Below are 21,275 nucleotides of genomic sequence, written 5' to 3' on the forward strand. Positions count from 1 at the left end.
CCTGCCTCACCAGTGACCCACTTTTGTCCAGCTGCCGTGGACTTGTGCGGTTAAACGTGGGCCCCGTCCTCCGCTGTCCTATATGGTGCCTTCCTAGCAGGTTTGATGAGGTATCGCACCAATAGATGATCACGACGACCGGTCTTTGGCTGAGGGTAGTTTCCCCTCCACCAACTTGGGATCCGGTACCCTTAATCTGCCTGACCCTTCACCCTGGATTCTCGTGGGTTCTTAGGGTCCCTTCCACCTTCTTGTTCCTGAGCCCTTCTGTTTCTCTGTCTCTTCTTCTCTTTCTCTGTTCCTTTCTGTTCCTTTCTCGTGGAGCTGGGATGAGACTTAATCACAGCTCCCTTTCACCTCCTCTCTCTCTCTTCTCCGGCCTCTCTCTAGGCCCGCTCCTGAGTGGAGCTCCTACAGAGCCTCCACTCCCGGTCTTCTCCTCTGACTGAACGAACTTCTCTTCTCTCCTAGAGCTAAGATGGTGCCCACCTTTTATACCTCCCTCTGACCATGAGCCCAGGTGACCAGCAACCAATGGGCTCCTACCTACGCTCAGGAACCAACCCCTACCTGCCCCTACAGCACTGGGTGTTCCACCCCCCTCCCCACTCCAGGCAGGGACATAGTCGGTCGTGCCTGCACTTCTGTCTAGTGGGAGCACCGTTGAGCTGTCACTCGGAAATGGGGTGTGTGTGCTGTATGCAGCTAACTGAGCCCTGGTCCATACTCCATCCTTACCTGGGAGTGGAATATTACACCTCTGGTCTGAGGTGCAATACCCCTGTAGCGGCCGAACCCTCGGGGCGCTACATTCCCCCCTGGTAAAGCACAGCACGTCCTCGGGCTGGAAAAGAGCAAAAACAGTTAATTACAGGACATGCAAACTTTTTAAAACTTTTCACATCAGAAAACAGGCAACATGGTTCAATTCCCTTTATGGGAAACGCTTTTCTTTTCTTGTCACACTATTATAAAACGCTTACTTCTGGAACTCTTTTGACATATAAACACGATTAGAAAACATTCACATTACTATCTAGCAGCATATAAAAACTTTTCATATAAAACATTTGCAGGAAAACATTTTTACAACACATTCTTGGATCCTGGCGGCGGTGCAACTTGCGACCAGGTGTGCACTCTTCTTGTAAGTGCAGGAACTTTGGCAAACTTGTAAACACGAGGGACTTGCTATCCCGAGGTAGACGTGGTAGTCTTTTTATAAAACCAGTAGGGGGCGCTTTAGGAAGCGCAACTATATACAAGGGATTGACCGCTCTCAGTCCTCGGCCAGTTTTGGGAAGGGAATGGCTGCTCACAGTCCTCAGCCTGGTAGGGAATGAGGGGCACACAGGTAACAGTCTCTTAACAATAATCAGTTCTCTGTACCCTGACGGGTAACTATTTACACACATGCTTTTGCTACTTACTAGTAGCGGTGTCCTCCATATGCTCCTTCTTCCTCCTCATATGGTTCTTCAGACCCTTCCGGGTCCTCTTGGCTCTCCTCATAGCCGCAGTGTTGTAGCTCCTCCTCAGTGAGCTGATGAACATGTAGGGCGTATGGTCCTTTTGCGCCTACGTGGCGGGTAAAGGCGACCACGTCACCAGGGTATAGGTCACGGCCAAGATTTCCCTCAGGTAGATGACTCTCAACGTCCCTGCGGGTCACAAAGACGTCGCCTGCGGTTTCTGGGCCCCTGATGAAACCCCAGCCGTTTTCCATGTGGAATTTGACTATGGTCCCGGTGATTCGGGGACCGCGGGCTGCTCGGGGGTCTTGGCGGGCCTTACGTTTTTGTTCAGCACTCTGGGCCTGGAGCCGTTCATCTCTGACGCGCCTCTCACGTCGCTCCCGCTCAAAGGTCGCCAGTTGCTGATGACAGGCCTCCAGACGACAGACCGCGTCTGCCCGGGTCTCTTGAGAGAACCCCATCAAGTTCTCGCCGGTGGGGTCCCACGCAAATTGGGCGTCCTCCAGTGGGGGTAGGGTGACCTCTACGGGTTCTGGAGCTGGTATCAGAGGCTCGCGTGGGGGCTGGGTTTTCCATGGCTGACTGCTGATCACTTCAGCCGGCCACTCCAGCGGCAGTCCATCCGGACCGGTATGATGGGCAATCAGGTCCACACCCAGCCGTGGTATAGTGGAGGGACCTGATCTGGGAGCAGCACCCGGGGGCACTCGGCCTCGCGACCAGGCTGGGGGTCTCTTGGCTGCGCTAGGTGGCAGTCCCATCCGGGACTGGGGCGCAGGCTTAGCGATGGCGCCCGGGTCATCCAGGCCTTGCGACCGGGCCGATGATGCTTCCTGCTTTACGGCGCCCGGGGTCAAGGGGCGTGGCGCCGGGCGGGGCGTGGCCACGGCGCTCGCCGCTTGAGGCCTAGCTGGGAGCAGTGGCGGCGCGGCAACAGGTGCGGTGAGTTGGGCTTCGGGTGCTGCGACGGGAGGCTGGGGCAGGCTTGCAGTTGCTGGGCTTGGGGTGGTGACGTCCCCTTCACTTGCCTCAGTCCTCGTGGCTCCCTCCGCGGCGTCGCCTCTGGTCCTCTCTCCTCCTGCGCCGTCCTCAGAGGCAGGCAAACTCCGGGGTGCGGTTGAGGCCTGTCGCTGGTGGGTCTCGGCCTGCCGGGCCAGTTCCTCTCTCCACTCGGTGAGTGCACCCCGCTGCGCCCGGACCATCCTCCGCTCCAGGTCCTCCAGTGCAGCTTGCGCACGCTCCGGGTCTCTGGGGAGCTGCGCTAGGACTTCTGCTAGGCTGCAGAGCGGTTCGGCCTCCAGCAGGTTTCGGGCCAGGAGGCTGGTGCTGCTGAGGGCGTCCTTCCCCGGGTGCGGTCTGTCTGGACTGATCCAGACCACCCCCTGCCCCGCAGTTTTCTTCTCTTTCCGCCCCCATGGGGGGTGGTCCTGGGGCATTCTGCTGACAATCACTCTCAGGGGCAGCCCCCCACGTTGACAGACATTTCCACAGCCATGCTCATGGTTGTTGGGGGCGGGCTTCCTCTTTGGCGCCATTCTGGGACCCGGCCCACGATGGGAGGCGGCCTCCTGTGGTCTTTTGGCGCGCACATTATGGCGCTCGTTCTTCTAGGGCGTGCGCCATCTTTAGTACAGTGAAACAGTCTCTTTTCAGGCGCGCAGTACCCGTTGTTAGCGGACACGAAATCCTGCCGACTACGCCAAAGCTGACTCGCCCCCTGGGCCGTGGGGCACGCGGATCCGGGCAATAGGGGAACGATGGGGGTAGTAGTGGTGGCCCGGTCCCACGGCTCAGGGTGGTCAGACCAATGGTAGTCTGCTACGTGCTTCAGATAATGTCCGACTACGCCACCCGTGGATTGCGGTTATTAGGAACCGCCGCTGCAAGGCAGTCCGCTGGGGCTGATGATGAATGCTGCTGGGATGGTGTGACTCCCCACGGGAAGAGTGCGGCCCCAGGGCAGTGTAGTGAATGGTGGGAGTGATGGTGGTGAGAGTCCCAGTACCGGTAGTGCTGGAGGTGCGAAGGAGCACACAGACAACAAGTTACAGTCCAGGGTCTTTACTCACAGTTCATTTGTTCCGGGTCAATTCTGTCAGCAGTGACCGCCCGAGCCGGGCTGCGTCCACCAGGTGTGGGGCTCGGTCAACTCCCAGGCAGTTCAGGAGCATGGCACAGGACCCCCTTTAATCCTTTCTCTGGCCTGCCTCACCAGTGACCCACTTCTGTCCAGCTGCCGCGGACTTGTGCGGTTAAACGTGGGCCCCGTCCTCCGCTGTCCTATATGGTGCCTTCCTAGCAGGTTTGATGAGGTGTCGCACCAATAGATGATCACGACGACCGGTCTTTGGCTGAGGGTAGTTTCTCCTCCACCAACTTGGGATCCGGTACCCTTAATCTGCCTGACCCTTCACCCTGGATTCTCGTGGGTTCTTAGGGTCCCTTCCACCTTCTTGTTCCTGAGCCCTTCCGTTTCTCTGTCTCTTCTCCTCTTTCTCTGTTCCTTTCTGTTCCTTTCTCGTGGAGCTGGGATGAGACTTAATCACAGCTCCCTTTCACCTCCTCTCTCTCTCTTCTCCGGCCTCTCTCTAGGCCCGCTCCTGAGTGGAGCTCCTACAGAGCCTCCACTCCCGGTCTTCTCCTCTGACTAAACGAACTTCTCTTCTCTCCTAGAGCTAAGATGGTGCCCACCTTTTATACCTCCCTCTGACCATGAGCCCAGGTGACCAGCAACCAATGGGCTCCTTCCTACGCTCAGGAACCAACCCCTATCTGCCCCTACAGCACTGGGTGTTCCACCCCCCTCCCCACTCCAGGCAGGGACATAGTCGGTCGTGCCTGCACTTCTGTCTAGTGGGAGCACCGTTGAGCTGTCCCTCGGAAATGGGGTGTGTGTGCTGTATGCAGCTAACTGAGCCCTGGTCCATACCCCATCCTTACCTGGGAGTGGAATATCACACCTCTGGTCTGAGGTGCAATACCCCTGTAGCGGCCGAACCCTCGGGGCGCTACAGAAGGCCTTGCGTATTCCATCAAGACAATGCTAAACCACATACTGCATCTATAACAACAGCATGGATTCATAGAAGAAGGGTTTGGGTGCTGAATTGGTCACTTGCAGTCCAGAGCTTTCCCCAACAGAAAACATTTTGCGAATTAAGAAACAAAAAATCTTTCAAAGACGACTCAGAACTGTTGAGCAGCTAGATTCCTACAGTAGAAGTGAATAAGACAACATTCCTCTCCTAAAACTCCAGCAGTCGGTCTCTTCACTTCTCAAATGTTTACACACTGTTGAAAAAAGAAGGGATACTACACAATGGTAGACATGGTCCTGTCCGAACTTTTTTGAGATGTGTTGCTGCCCTCAATTTCTAAATTAGTTATTTTTTTCATATGAAATGTAAAAATATCTAACTTTGAACTTCTGATATGGGTTTATTTATTTTTCTCTAATAACCCCCCACGTCAGCACACAGGAGGAAGATAAAACCCCACCCTAATAGGGACAGGAAATACGAAGAGGTTTAACTAGCCCCTCCCACATCCTCCCTATCAGGGATGAAGAGGTAATCCCCGGTGTGCTGGGCCGGCGACAGGCACTGGGGAGAAAGCTATTAGCCGGGCAGCGGAGGATCGAGCGGTTTACCTCTCCTCCTCACATGCACTGCTCCCGTCTCCTCCGGATTCGGGACCCCCTCCTCCAGTCTGCGCTCTCAGGCAAGGTCAGCAGGATCTTTGGCCGGAGGCCTCTTTGAGCTCTCCGGTCCATCTCCTCCTCCTCTCCCCCGCTGAATGCACGGGTGATGCCGGTCTCCAGAATGTGAAGCGCACGCCGCGGCGCCGGAAGAGACGTCGGATGCCGGGTGGTGGATGATGATGTCACTTCTGGTGGTTTTGTATTCCACGGTGGACCACAGCAAACACTAAGGGGGAAAAGAGCGGTGAAGCCGCCAGTGATCACATGTCTTCACCTGGACACCGGGGGAGGAGCCCTCTAACAGAGGGAGGCACTGGTCCAGTCGCCCATAAAGGAGCCCTGGACAGGAAGACATCTGCATGTAGGACAAAACCATGTCTGTTGAAGCTTCTCGCTCTGCATCTGTAGAGCCCAGCGCTGGTCCAGTCCCAGTAAGTATGGCACTGGTAGTCCATCTCCCAGATGCAGGTAATAGTGATTATAGCTCCCTTTCCCTTCTCCCCTCTCTTGTAGGGGGACAAGGAACCTGCATCTGGAGACAAAGCTAAACCATCACGCAGATGTCCCATCTGTACAAAAAAGCTATCGTCCTCCCATAGAAAGCCCCTATGCAAGGACTGTACGAAGAAGATTATCAGGCAGGAACAACCTTCCTTCCTTAATGGAAGAAATAAAGGGGATTGTACATCAAGAGATCAAATCCTCCTTAGCCTCAGTCACTCTCCCTACACCTTCACCTAGTCAGGATTCTACATCTACTCCCTCAGCAGCCAAATAGAGGAAGATCAGCCCACCAGAGGGAGGGGAGGAAGACTCTCAAGAGGAGATATATATCTCAGAAGATCTTCCAGAGGAAGGTGAACTGAGTCCAACTCCTGATAACTCCCAGCGAGAGAGATATTACTTTCCATCAGATAGCTTGGAGGAACTCCTCATGGCAGTAAGGAGAACTATGGAGGTCGAGGAAGAAAAAGTTCCCCAGACAGTACAGGATCAGATGTTTGGGGGGCTACGTTCCAGAAAAAAAAGTGTTCCCTATACACCAGAGTATTAGGGACTTAGTCTTAGAGGAGTGGGAATCTCCAGAAAAGAGTTTGAATACCCCTATGGAGTTAAAGGATAGATTTCCTGTAGACAACGAGACTACAGAATGCTGGTCTGAAGTCCCAAGAGTGGATATCCAGATTACACGAGTGGCAAAGAAAACCACACTGCCCTTTGAAGATTCCTCTCAATTAAAAGACCCCTTGGCATGCAAAATGGAGGGACTACTCAGAAAATCCTGGGAGACCTCGGCAGCACTATTATTAAACACCAGCGCAGTCTCTACGAGCGTAGTTCGATCAATGGCTCGTTGGCTTGATCAACTGGAGGAACACCTAGTCTCGGGCACCCCCAGAGAAGACATCTTAGCATCCCTACCGCTTCTACAGAAAGCTACGGGGTTTTTAGCAGATGCTTCTACAGAATCAGTGAGAGTGGCGGCAAGAGCATCTGGGTTATCAAACTCTGTAAGAAGGGCCTTATGGTTGAAATCCTGGAGCGGCGATGTGGCATCAAAAATGAAATTGTGTTCCATCCCCTTTAAAGGGAAATACATGTTCGGGCCAGCCCTAGATGATCTTCTACAGAAGGCCTCAGACAAGAAGAAGGCCCTCCCGGAACCTAGAAATGTAAGGAAAAGGCCTATTCGTCCCTCCCAGGAACAGACCCCTCAATATAGGGGTAGAGGGAAACAGGACGATGGAGCTACCCAAAAGGTAGAGGAGGCAAGAATCTTTTTCTCTCCCAAAATCAACGTCAGAACAGACCATGACGTCAGGACAGTCGGGGGCCGCATCTCGAATTTTCTCCCTCAGTGGAAAGAAATCTGCTCAGACCCATGGGTCCTGAGGGTAGTCGAGTTTGGAGTAAAAATAAATTTCTCCTCCTATCCTCCACAGAGAATAAAGTTAACACAGCTCTCTTCTCAGAGTCAGCAGGCCACCCTGATATCCGGTCTTACAGACCTATTGTCCTCAGGGGTGATATCCCTGGCTCCTACAAGGTAGATAGGCACAGGACATTATTCCAGACTCTTCCTAATAAAAAAAAACAAATGGCTCACACCGAGTTATAATCAATCTAAGGACACTGAATCAGTATATCCACTACCAACGATTCAAGATGGAATCCATCAGGTTGACGGTCCCCCTGTTAGGACAGGACCATGTCATGGCCACAATCAATCTCCAAGATGCATATTACCACATCCCCATACATCCACTTCACAGGAGGTTCCTAAGATTCACAGTGACTCAAGGGGAACAAATAGTCCACTACCAGTTCAATGTTCTCCCATTCGGGATATCACCAGCCCCGCGAATATTTACAAAGGTCATAGCAGAAGTCATGGCTTATATCCGGGGTCAGAATATTTCAATAGTACCATACCTCGACGACCTGTTATTAATCGGGTCCTCAGTACCAGTACTCCAAGAATATATACAGTTGACCACTCAGATCCTATCGTCTCTGGGCTGGTTAGTGAGCCACAAAAAAATTGGATATGGTTCCCTCCATGGCAAAAACATTTCTAGGAGTACTATTGGATTCCCACAGCCAGATGTCATTTCTGCCCAAACAAAAACAGGTCATGCTAAAAGCAAAGATCAATGTCCTAAGAAGCAGGAGATCAGTATCATTGAGAGATGCCATGTCGGTCCTCTGGTCTATGACATCCTGTATCCAGATGGTGGCCTGGGCTCAGGCACATACCCAAACATTACAGACCCACATCCTTATGAATTGGGACGGATCTCCACCGTCTCTGAACAGGAAAATCCCTATACCACCACGGGTAAAGACCTCTCTATTCTGGTGGCTGAGCGTGAAACATATGAACGGAGGAGTACCATGGATCCAGAATCCGCTAGTAACCATAAAAGTGGATGCCAGCGGGAAGGGATGGGGAGCCATGGTCTCCCAAGAGCTATTCGAGGGGATATGGAACAAAGAGGTGAGCCAGCGCTCATCAAATTTCAGAGAATTAAAAGCCGTAGAGGAAGTCCTCAGAGCAGCAGAGCCACTGGTCCAGAAAACTCATATACAGATATTTTCAGACAATATCACCACAGTAGCCCACCGTCGTCATCAAGGGGGCACAAGATACGAAAGCTTAAAAGCAATCTCTGCGAGAATATTTTCCTGGGCCAAAGAACATCTTCTATCCCTGTTGGCTCTTCATATCAAAGGGTCAGTCAATCTCCAGGCCGATTTCTTAAGCAGAACAAAGATTCATCCAGGAGAGTGGAGCCTAACCCCAGACGTCTTCCACATGTTAGTCGAGAGATGGGGCTATCCAGAGGTAGATCTCTTCACTGGACACCAGAACGCGAAGGTACCTCAATATTTCTCCCTAGATCCAAATGGCCCTTGCTTGGGCGTGGACGCATTCGCTCACCAATGGGAATTCAAACTAGCATATGCCTTTCCCCCACTGCCTATCCTTTCAAAAACCTTACAAAAGATAAGGACCGAAGGGACCAGAGTAATCCTAGTGGCCCCTCTCTGGCCAAAAAGAAGTTGGTTTGGAACGTTAACCAGTCTGAGTGTGGAGAACCCTCTAATCCTTCCTCCCATCAAAGATCTCCTTCTCCAGGGACCAATTCACCATCCGGATTCTGAGAGACTACACCTAGCTGCCTGGCTTCTGAATTCCTGATATTAAAAACAAGAGGCTTCTCAGAGAAAGTCATCAAAACTCTCCAGAAGAGCAGGAAACCTGTAACAAACACCATTTACCATAAGATCTGGAAAACCTTCTTAAGGTGGTGTACACCCACTCACCCAGACCCTCATAGGGCTGATGTGGCATAGATTTTAGATTTTCTACAAGAAAGTCGGGACAAAGGTCTCAGACTTGGCACTCTTAAGGTCCAGGTAGCGGCGTTAAGCTCATACTTTTATCAAAGACTAGCTGAACATCAGTGGGTGAGAAGATTTATGACAGCAGCCTCCTGCATCCACCCTACAGTAGCAAACTTAATTCCCCCCTGGGACCTTAACATTGCTCTGAAGGGGTTAACCCTTCCACCCTTTGAGCCCTTATCAGCCATAAGACTGGACAGGCTGACCTGGAAAACGGCTTTCCTGGTGGCAATAACTACAGCCAGAAGAGTGTGTGAACTACAGGCCCTTTCGGTCAACGAACCCTACCTGAGAATCCTGGAAGATCGTCTAATTTTCCAACTTGACCCTTCATTTCTACCTAAGGTGGTCTCAAATTTCCACAGATCTCAAGAGATAATTCTTCCATCATTTTGTGACAACCCAAAAGACAAGAAAGAAATGGAATTCCACACTCTGGACGTTCGGAGAATAGTACTGCACTGTCTTCAGGAAACAGAAGGAAGGAAAGACAAGAACCTATTTGTCCATACACAAGGTCCAAACAGAGGAAAGAAGGCAGCAAAATCCACAATAGCCAACTGGATTAAGAGGGCAATTACGGAGGCTTACCAAATCCAGGATTTACCTCCTCCAGCAAGGCTCAAGGCCCATTCTACAAGGGTGATATCTGTCTCCTGGGCTGAAAAAGGCAGAGCATCCATCAAACAGATTTGCAGAGCTGCTACGTGGTCCTCCATTCATACTTTCTCCAAACACTACAGACTAGAACTAATGTCTGTTGGAGATTTAGCCTTCGGAAGGAAGGTCCTTCAGGCTATTGTCCCTCCCTAGTATATCTTTGGTGTACCTTCTGTGTGCTGTCATGGGGGGTTATTAGAGAAAATAGAATTAGACTTACCGGTAATTCGGTTTCTAATTCCCTTCCCCTCGCTTATTGTTTCTATGACAGCCGGATAAGTAAAAATAAAAATTAATTTGAAGCATCTATACTCTTGTAGCCCTTTGTAACAACACTGGAGGGATGATGTGGGAGGGGCTATTTAAACCTCTTCTTATTTCCTGTCCCTATTAGGGTGGGGTTACGTCCTCCTCCTGTTTGCTGTCGTGTGGTGGGTTATTAGAAACCGAATTACCAGTAAGTCTAATTCTATTTTCTCACTTATATAGTGCCATTAATTCCACAGTGATTTACAGACATCATCATGTTCTATGTTTTGTTGTGAATAAAAGAAGCAGCACCGAGTCTTTCTGATTGGACGACAGTATAATGATACAAGGATAGAGCAGCAGACAAAATTTTTCCATGTAGTGAAGAAAAGCTCAACTGCAACTTGCTGATGTCCAGTGCCACATATGTAGGTAAATGGTCTAAACAGGAATATAGGCTTCTGATAATGAAAAGTATAGGTGTCCTCTATTTGATATCATTTCCAACTGATGGAATAATAATGGTGTAGCATACATTGACTGAATGCCCACTAAAAAGTTTCCTGATTATATACAGAGAGAGAGAAAGAGAGATAAAGTGTGTAATAATGCTGACATCATTAAGTTCCTTAATGAGGTTAACAAATAGTTTTTCGGAAAACAGAAAATTCTTCTCTTTCTGTAATTGAACAAGGTTCAGTGACTGGCATCCTTCTTTCAATCTTTACTCTCAATCTCCACCAAGTACAGCTAACTTTGGAACACTTTATTGGTCTAATATCTTCCACCAAGTCAATAAGTGTAAATAACAGGATCACTAATTGGACAAGAAAACGTCAAAGCCTGTAATGCTACAATGTGTTATCTGTCCCTAGTCAACATTGCCAATATGTTTCAGGGTATACCTGAAGATAATTTATGTGTTTTATATGTGCTGAATTATATGTAATTGTGTCGTGTACTATTGTGTTGTGCTAATTTATAGTACATTTTAAATTGATCTTTGGTGTCTTTCTTTGTTCTGTATATATAATTGATTTTCCATTGCTAATGATGATTCAACAATAATTATGAGACTGCACAGTATACAGGCCATCTGTAGAGAGAACAGTAGTTCTTTTTCAGTAATGCTCTTACATCTTCCTATAAAACATATCCAGGATGCTGTTTGCCACATGTTAACAATCGTGATCTTCTCATTGTCTCCAACCATAATACTTCTCGAAAGCCCCCTTTTTTTTATAGAAGTCTATCAGTGAACTATAATTAGATGTTAAGATGGCATGTATTGACTTTAGAATGTTCCTAGTACCTTTAGAAGTACTGTACCTGTTAATTTAGGAGACTTTTCAGAAGAAATTGCCATGTGTATACAGTATAAGAAGAGTAACACTATTTCTGGCCATTTCTACTCTACATGTTTTGTCTCTAATTTTTAGTTGTCTATGAGCTATGTGGTACAGACTACTGTGATGTTCACTTATACACAGTACTCAGGGACAAGAATGATTCCTGTTGTCCTGTCTCTACTTTCCACATCAGGTTCTGCAGTAGGATGGAGGACATGAGGAGTGAGATAAAACTGTCACTAGAAACTGCAGAACTGTCTTGCTGCCTCTCTCTATCACTTTGTGCCCCACATACCTACAAAGACTGCAATCGTCACCCCTCAGACACTGGAGTTTGTTTTGTCGTGAGTGAGGTGGATTTTGGCAAGTTTTTTTTAGTGTATGATAAATTCAGGAGTCGAGTAGGAGCCGAGGGGAGAAGTGAATGGAGGAAAAAGTATGTTTCTCGGATAAGATATATTACAAAGATATTTATTTTGGTTCTTAATTCATGCAAATGTTGCTGAAATGACAGTGACCAGGCTCGGTCTGGCCTGGCGGGGCGCCGGGAAATTTCCCGGTGGGCCCCGGGCCCCATGCAGAGGGAACTGAAGAATTAAAAAAAAAAAAGTGGTCGTGGGCCCTTTAAGGGCGCGCGCACGCACTTTCACCGACGCGATGCCCAGGACAGTAGCGGGAGGGGCCTGGGAGCAGGAGAGCAGGGGCTGCACTGCAGCGTCACACTCAGCAGACAGGGCCGCACGTCTGCTAAAAGTGACGTCACAGCGCGCCCTGCACTGCAGTCTCCCACATTAGGAGCGTGTCTGTACACTGTATGGGCTGGAGACAAGCCAAGGTACTGTAATATTTGTGTGTTTGTATGGATTTTTATGTATATGCTGCCTGCATGTGTGTGTGTACAGTGTGTGTATATGCCTGTGTGTACAGTGTGTGTGTATATGCCTGTGTGTGTGTACAGTGTGTGTGTATATGCCTGTGTGTGTGTGTGTGTGTGTGTATATGCCTGTGTGTGTGTACAGTGTGTGTGTATATGCCTGTGTGTGTGTACAGTGTGTGTGTGTATATGCCTGTGTGTGTGTGTGTGTATATGCCTGTGTGTGTGTGTACAGTGTGTGTGTATATGCCTGTGTGTGTGTACAGTGTGTGTGTGTGTATATGCCTGTGTGTGTACAGTGTGTGTGTGTATATGCCTGTGTGTGTGTACAGTGTGTATATACCTGTGTGTGTGTGTGTGTACAGTGTGTGTATATGCCTGTGTGTGTGTACAGTGTGTGTATATGCCTGTGTGTACAGTGTGTGTATATGCCTGTGTGTACAGTGTATGTATATGCCTGTGTGTGTACAGTGTGTATATGCCTGTGTGTGTACAGTGTGTGTATATGCCTGTGTGTGTGTACAGTGTGTGTATATGCCTGTGTGTACAGTGTGTGTATATACCTGTGTGTACAGTGTATGTATATGCCTGTGTGTGTACAGTGTGTATATGCCTGTGTGTGTACAGTGTGTGTATATGCCTGTGTGTGTACAGTGTGTGTATATGCCTGTGTGTACAGTGTGTATATATGCCTGTGTGTGTACAGTGTGTGTATATGCCTGTGTGTGTACAGTGTGTGTATATGCCTGTGTGTGTGTATATACCTGTGTGTGTGTGTACAGTGTGTTTATATGCCTGTGTGTGTGTTTATATTCCTGTGTGTGTTTATATTCCTGTGTGTGTGTGTGTGTATATGCCTGTGTGTGTGTGTGTGTGTGTATATATGCCTGTATGTGTGTGTGTATATGCCTGTGTGTGTATATGCCTGTGTGTGTATATGCCTGTGTGTGTCCATTGTGTATGCCTGTGTGTTTATGTGTCTTCACACATACGTGTGTGTGTGCTTCCCTGCGTGTCTGCATTTTTGTGTGTGATTGTCTGAGTGTGTCTGTGTATTTCTGTGTGTGCTTGCCTGTGTGTGTACTTGTCCCCATTTCTGTGAGTATGTGTATCTGCGTGTGTATATTAGGGCTCTTTCACATGTCCTGATATTTACGGGACTGGAGATATCCATGTCCACCTGTGTGTCATCCAAGTGACACATACTGGCGCTTGGGAATCAGTATACAGTTAGCGCTGTTCCCAAGAGCCGGGTGCTGAGCGCTGCCCTCATCATAGATCCCTGCAGGCACTGTGATCAGCAGCAGCGGGGTCAATGATGAGAGTAGTAGTCTACTCCCACCGTGTCCGTGTCCGTGTCCAACTGTAAAAATAAGAATAAAATAAAAAAGTCCTTATACTCACCTCTCCTAAGTGTCACCTGCTGTAATCCGTGCGAGCACTCACGCCGAGGAGAATGACTCCTGCAGCGAGCTTGCTCCAGAGCTGCGCTTAGTGAATGACAGGGCACCGCTTGTTGAGCGCAGCTCCGGAGCCCACTCGCTGCAGGAGACATTCTCCTCGGCGTGAGCGCTCGCACGGATTACAGTGGGTGACACTTAGTAGAGGTTAGTATAAGGGTTTTTTTAATTTATTCTTTTTACAGTTGGACACAGCTTGTATAGACTATTACTCTCATCATTGACCCTGCTGGTACTGATCGCAGCGCCTGCAGGGATCTATGATGAGGGCAGCGCTCAGCGCTCTTCCCAAGCACCGGGTGCTAACTGTCATCAGTGTGCGGGACTTTTTGCGGTCTGGACAGCAGGTAAAAAACAGACATGCCAGCGTGTTTTGCCCACGGACACCACATGGTCTGTAGAAAGTGGAAACACACTGACATGTGCACATACGCATTCATGTGAATGGGTCTACGTGTGTCAGTGTCTCTGGTACGTGTGGAAACGGTCACCGCATGTACTGACGTGTGAAAGAGCCCTTAGTATGTGTGTGTGTGCGCTTGTTTTTGTGTGTGTAAGCGCGCTTCTGCATGTCTGTGTGCTCTTCGAAGATTTATTATATTTGGAGAGAGATGGGAGAGAAATTTTAGGAGACAGAATGGGGAGATGTGTGAAGAAACAGTATGGTGAACTAGGGGAGGGGTGGGAATGGGTGCGGGAACAGAATGGGGAAGGGATGTATAAGACAGTATGGAGAGTGGGGGAATAGTGTGAGGAGACAGTATGGGGGGAGAAAAGTGTGAGGTGACACAGCACAGAGACTAGGTAGTGAGGGGGAAGGTATAGAGATGCGGCAGTATGGGGGAAACAGTGTGAGGGCACAGCAAGGAGGGAACAGTATGCTGAGGATGGGGAGTGTGATGAAGGGGCACAGTATAGAGACTGGGCAGTATAGGGGGGACACAGTGTGAGAGGATAATGTGAAGAGGGGGCCCAGTATGGTAAGGAGAGGACAGTGTGGAGAGCAGGTACCATAAGAGGGGTACAGTGTATGTCATGTTTTGTGCAGGGAGCATTGTAAGAGTTAGGTTTATTCAGGGGCTCAGTGTAGATATTTTTATTTAGGAGCATTATAATGACTCTGCTATCTTTAAGGGCATCGTGTGGGGATGATCTGCAGAAGACCGGAGAAGATGGAAGTCTGCAGAGACGAGCTGTGGATGAGAAAACTCATCATGGAGACTGGACAAGAGGGAGACGAAAAGAGAGAGAACGACTCTAATCAGAGAAGACGTCTCAGGTAAGATACCAGGATGTAAATGTTCATTTGTGATCCTGCCTGCGTCTCATCAGTACTGTGGTTCCGGTATGGTCCGCAGTCTAATGATGACTGATAACTCCCAGTATCTCTATTGTTAGTTACATACTGGGAGTTGTAGGTTTATGTGATACAAAGATATATGGGGCTGACCTGACATTACAAATGATGGTGGTGCAGATGATGTATTCATGTACTGATGTGTTTGTGCGCTTCTGCGTGTTTGTGCGCGTCTACGTGTGTGTGCGCTTCTGCGTGTTTGTGCGCGTCTGCGTGTGTGTGCGCTTCTGCGTGTTTGTGCGCGTCTACGTATCTGGAATAATATGTATTTTGTAAGATGCGTGTATGTAAGAGTCCATTGTGGTGTGTAATAACATTCATATGCTTGAGGCACCTTTACTAATTCTATTAGGACTCACTCACATGTGTTAGGGAATTCCATTTGTCTTTCCACATTTAGGAACAGACAAGTGAAATTTGCTAACCTTGTCATAACCATAGGGTTGTACTTGTATGGAGCGGGTTCAGGAGCTGAGCCTGCTCCATACCAGGCAGATGTCGGCTGTGTTACATAGCCGGCGTCTGCCTGTAACAGCAGTGATCAGAGCTCGCCTTGATTGCTGCTGTTTTGAGTATTTAAGTGCCCTTGTCAATCACTGACAGCAGCATTTAGCTAGCCGGTGCATGCAGTCACCTGCTCCCTTCTGCCCCCTGTGACGCAGTTGCAGATTGCTGATGGGTTGCCAGTAGTGCTGAGTGAGCGTGGTCGGACAAGGTGTTATCTCAGCGTGCTCGGGTGTTATCCAGGTATCTTGTAGTGCTCTGCTAATATGCTCGAGTCCCTGCGGTAACATGTTTTGCGGCGGTAGACAGAAGCAACATATGCAGGGATTACCTAACAAACAGGCAATTCCTGCATGTGTTGCGTCTGTCTACCGCCGCAAAACATGCTACCCTGGGGACTCGAGCATATTAGCAGAGCACTACAAGATACCTGGATAACACCCGAGCATGCTGGGATCACACCTTATCTGACCATTCTCACTCAGCACTAGTTACCAGGTGCTGCTGCCATGTTAGTCGTTCAATGAAGCTCAGCCTGAGGTTGGCCTCCATGGAAGTGTCACAATCCAGGTGCCTGACGTTATTGCAGCACCCTCACTTTGTAGTTCGCAGTGACTGTAATGTCTCCCTCCTTGCACCGATCCAATGACAGGAAGCGAGTGGCGGCAGGGAGAATAAAACGTAATTTTCTCCGTGTAGCCAACGCTTTTCCATTAAGCCGTCTAACCAGGCTTTAAACCCTATTTACCTGCAGATTACCCCTATATCTGCAGATTAATAGCGTTTTTCAAGGTGACAAGTTACCATTAAAGGGACTCTGGCAGTACGGAATGACTGTTCGAACAAAGTCCTGCCGCTCAGTGCTCCACAGCGCAGCCAATCATGTAACTATAGTGCATTATAGACAAGCATAACAAGTAATAAAACCGTTTATGGTGGGCTGTAGTGTGGGCCCCTAGAGTCAGTTCCCCTGGTGGGCCCTAGGCACCCCAGTCCGACCCTGACAGTGACCATTTATAAATACTTTAGTATGGGGGGATAGCCAATGACTTTGGACATAGGAGCTATTGGTGAGAACACTATGTTGGTTTGAGAGGATTAAAAATTGAGGCTATGTTGGGTATTTTTTTAGAATCTTTGTTGTTTTTTTTAATATGGATAATTTAGCATACGATGTTTGAACCTTTGTAACACCCAGTAATAGCTGATAATAAATTTGGTGCAGGATAGCAAATTAACAGCAGAATTATTTAAATTAATTTGCTTGTATATTTTACAGCAACTGCATATATTATAAGTGGTATATTGTTGCAAATCACAATTTTTCCTGGATCAAATATATAATAGGAACTGTAGCAAATAAATATTCATCTACACAAATACACCAGTGTGAAATATATGCAAATGGTTAGAGTACATTGAATAGATATTTACCCCCTTTCAGATATCCATGATTAATGCATATTTGGATGAAGCTGCACACGTAGTGGATTTGCTGTGGATTTGATGCATTGATTGCATAGACTTTTTAAAAATCTCATCTACAGGTTACAGACAAGAGTGTAAATTGATGTACATTCTGGATTTTGAAATCTGTAGCATTAGAATGTCAATAAAATAATTGTTGTGGCTTGTCTGTGAATACTATGCGAAAAATTCAAATCATATCCGCTACATGTTCAGTTACCTAAAATCTTTCTGATCTTAAAATGAATTGTAAGATTAGAATCTGAGTAAATATGATGCAGTTTCCAACTTCTGAAATGCTTCTGCACTTATTAATGAAATAAGGCAAAGTTTCATCTTTTTTAAGGCTGAAGGTAGTGTAGTGCGGCGGTGTTCACACTGTGCAGTAATGAGGCAGTGACCCAGGGAAAGTTCAACTTAAATGTCTTTATTTGCAAAAACTCACAACTTAAATTCAAATGGTGTCCTTCGGATCACAGCTGAGTGCTCCAAACAGTCCGTATAAACTGGTTGCCGTGGGCGACGGCCGCGCCGTCTTGCTCTGAGGTCCATCAGTTGCTTTGCCTTCACATAAGCTTGCCATGCACCGAGCCTCCTGCTCCACAGCTTGCAAACAAACCACTGGCACATCCAAACCTTTGCTGCAGGTTTTTAAATGAAAACTGTGGATATGAGCCACATGGAAGACCCGGGCTGGAGGGAGTGGACCGCCCCACTGCCATCCTGTAGTCCACTCCAAGAATAAAAGCCCATGCCGGGTTTTAATAAATCTGCCTTGGTCAAATAGCTTGATCAAGTCCAAACTTACTTTTATTCTGCACTGCACCCACAGCTGTGCCTGTGATTGCAATGCACTCCAGCGGGTTCAATATGCTTCTATGCGCATACTGGGAGATACATACTGTCTCTCGCATATAATTCACCTCACTGCCTCACAGTAGACTTAAAGAGGTGGTTCACTACAATCTTTATTCTGCACATCGCTTTAAACCATGGAAATAAGCATTTTCTCAAATACATTCTTTTTTCATACTTTCCTGTGAGGGACGCTATCTCTGCTCACTTAGTGCTGATCACGTGAACCCCGGTTTCAGCTGCCGCTAATATCAGATGATGTCACATCAACTTCCAGACTCTGGAAGTTGAGGTTGCATCACTGAGGTGTGACCCAGCCTCACGCAGACTGCGGCCACTTGCCCTGATTGACTGGGCTGTGGACGGTGATGCAACCTCAACTTTCAGACTCCGGAAATTGATGTGACATTGTAAGGGTGTGACAGGGGCTGTCATATACCTCTTGATCTCTAAACAGTGTTTGTACCAAGTGTATTTTTTTGTGATTAGTGTATGATGTTATTAATGTATAATTTATAGGGTAAGTATAGTAACATAGTAACATAGATTTTAAGGTTGAAGGAAGACTAAGTCCATCTAGTTCAACCCATAGCCTAACATGTTGATCCAGAGGAAGGCAAAAAAAAAACCACGTGGCAAACACTAAGCTCCACATTAGGGAAAAAAATTCCTTCCTGACTCCATACGACAATCAGACTAGTTCCCTGGATCAACGCCATATCAAGGAATCTAGTATATATAACCTGTAATATTATACTTTTTAAGAAAGGCATCCAGGCCCTTCTTAAATTTTAGTAGTGAATCACTCATTACAACATCATGCGGCGGAGAGTTCCATAGTCTCACTGCTCTTACAGTAAAGAATCCGCGTCTGTGATTATGATTAAACCTTCTTTCCTCCAGACGTAGAAGATGCCCCCTTGTCCCCGTCTCAGGCCTCAGCGTAAAAAGATCAGTAGAAAGGTCTTTGCACTGTCCCCTTATATACTTGTACATAGTAATAAGATCACCCCTAAGCCTTCGTTTTTCCAAACTAAATAACCCCAAGTGTAATAACCTGTCTTGGTATTGCAGACCCCCCCAGTCCTCTAATAACCTTGGTCGCTCTTCTCTGCACCCGCTCTTGTCCAGCTATGTCTTTCTTATACACCGGAGACCAGAACTGTACACAGTATTCTAAGTGTGGTCTCACTAGTGACTTGTATAGAGGTAAAATTATGTTCTCCTCATGAGCATCTATGCCTCTTTTAATGCATCCCATTATTTTATTTGCCTTTGAAGCAGCTGCCTGACACTGGCCACCAAACGTGACCTTGTCGTCCACCAATACACCCAGGGCTTTTTCAGTTACAGTTTTGCCCAGTGATTTACAATTAAGCATATAATTATACATTTTATTTCCTCTACCTAAGTGCATTTATCCCCATTAAAGCTCATTTGCCATTTATCAGCCCAAACTTCTAGTTTACATAGATCCTCCTGTAATATAAAATTGTCCTCCTCTGTATTAATTACCCTGAAGAGTTTAGTGTCATCTGCAGATATTTAAATACTACTCTGTATGCCCCCTACAAGGTCATTAATAAATATGTTAAAAAGAAGCGGGCCCAATACTGACCCCTGTGGTACTCCACTGTTAACTGAGACCCAGTCTGAGTGTGTTCCATTAATAATCACCCTTTGTTTCCTATCACTGAGCCAATTCTTAACCCACTTACATATATTTTCCCCTATCCCCATTGTTCTCATTTTATGTATGAAACTTTTGTGTGGAACCGTATCAAAAGCTTTTGAAAAGTCCATATACACAACATCCACTTCTTTTCCTTGGTCCAATCTGGAACTTACCTCCTCATAAAAGCTGATCAGATTAGTCTGACAGGAACGGTCCCTCGTAAACCCATGTTGATATTGGGTCATGAGGTTATTCTTCTTCAGATACTCTAGTATAGCATCTCTTAGGAAACCCTCAAGGGTTTTACCCACAGTAGAGGTTAAGCTTACTGGCCTATAATTTCCAAGGTCGGTTTTTGTCTCCTTTTTGAATATTGGCACCACATTTGCTATACGCCAGTCCTGTGGTACAGACCCTGTTATTATGGAATCTTTAAAGATTAAAAATAATGGTCTATCTATGACGTTACTTAATAGGGTTAAGTGTAGAGTATATAAAGCATAACATAGGACATAGGGATTAAGTTAGAAAGGGGGGAGATTTAGTTGGGGGCACATTAGTTATAGGAAGTTCAGTGCATACTGTTAGAGGGTAGTGACGGTGAAGTTTGCCCAGCAACCAAAGGAGACAGTTGTTGATTGGTCCAGCTCTAAGTGGGAGGGGCTATGGCCAGTAAAATGCAATGACTTCCTGTTTCTTTAGTCAGAGAAGTATTGGTAAAGTTAGAGATAGTACTGTTTACAACAAGATAAGAAGTACTACAGGAGGAGTTTAGGGCCATTGGGCTGAAAGTCATTCAGGAGACCATTAAAGCGAAAGAAGAAACACGCAGCAATATGAAAACGACAATGACTAATTTCAATGAATTAACCCTTAACGTCCGAGGCCTACGGCCTGGAAAAGGTATGTAGGAGCCATCCTGTTACGATACTGGTGTAGTATAGCTGGAAACCAGTGGCCGAAGGAGCACAAGCATGGACAGAAGATTGGTCAGCGGTGCGGGAGGCTGCGGTGCCGTGTGGGACATCTCAGGGACAAAAAATACAACGAGAGAAAGGGATAACGCAGGCATCAGAGACTGTTACCACTGTAACATGCTGTACGGTGTCCATGACTAAAATTGAACTGAAGTTTTAAGTAAAGTCGAAATGTTGAAAATGGAACAAATGTCTGGTGTGAAATGTGTGGCCGAGTCCGGGACTGTGGAGCAGACGGAACCCTCAGGAGAAACCATGAGTGTTATCCAATACACACAGGCTAAACGTAGAACAGGACACTATCTTTCATTTGTGGGAAGCCAGGGTGTGAAAAGAACTGCAGCCCCTCGCCACAACTACCACCCTGTGTCCCTCACAATATCACCGGATATCAGCGGCGGCTGCAGCTGGAGGTCACGCGATCGGCACTAAGCGAGCAGAGTTAGCGCCGCTTACAGGTGAATATGAAAAAAGAAAGTATTTGAAAGGATACCTATTTCAATGGTTTAAATCGATGTGCACTATAAAGATTGCAGTGGACCACTTTTTAAGTCCATCGAGTTCAACCTATAGCCTAAGTAATCCAATCCCTTGTCAATTATGTGAAAAGTCTCAAGACAGTTTTCATCCATGTAAAAAATTCTGATGTGGTCCCTTCATACTTTTTATTCTATTAAAATTCAGTGAAATTGTGCTACGCAAATTGTAGTATGGAAATAATTTTACTGCAACATGCGTACAGGCAAATATTGGGTCAAAGTGAT

This window comes from Phyllobates terribilis, unplaced genomic scaffold (genome assembly GCF_046119375.1).
Source record: "Phyllobates terribilis strain yellow unplaced genomic scaffold, ASM4611937v1 Scaffold_2__4_contigs__length_985480577, whole genome shotgun sequence".
Taxonomy (NCBI): domain Eukaryota; kingdom Metazoa; phylum Chordata; class Amphibia; order Anura; family Dendrobatidae; genus Phyllobates; species Phyllobates terribilis.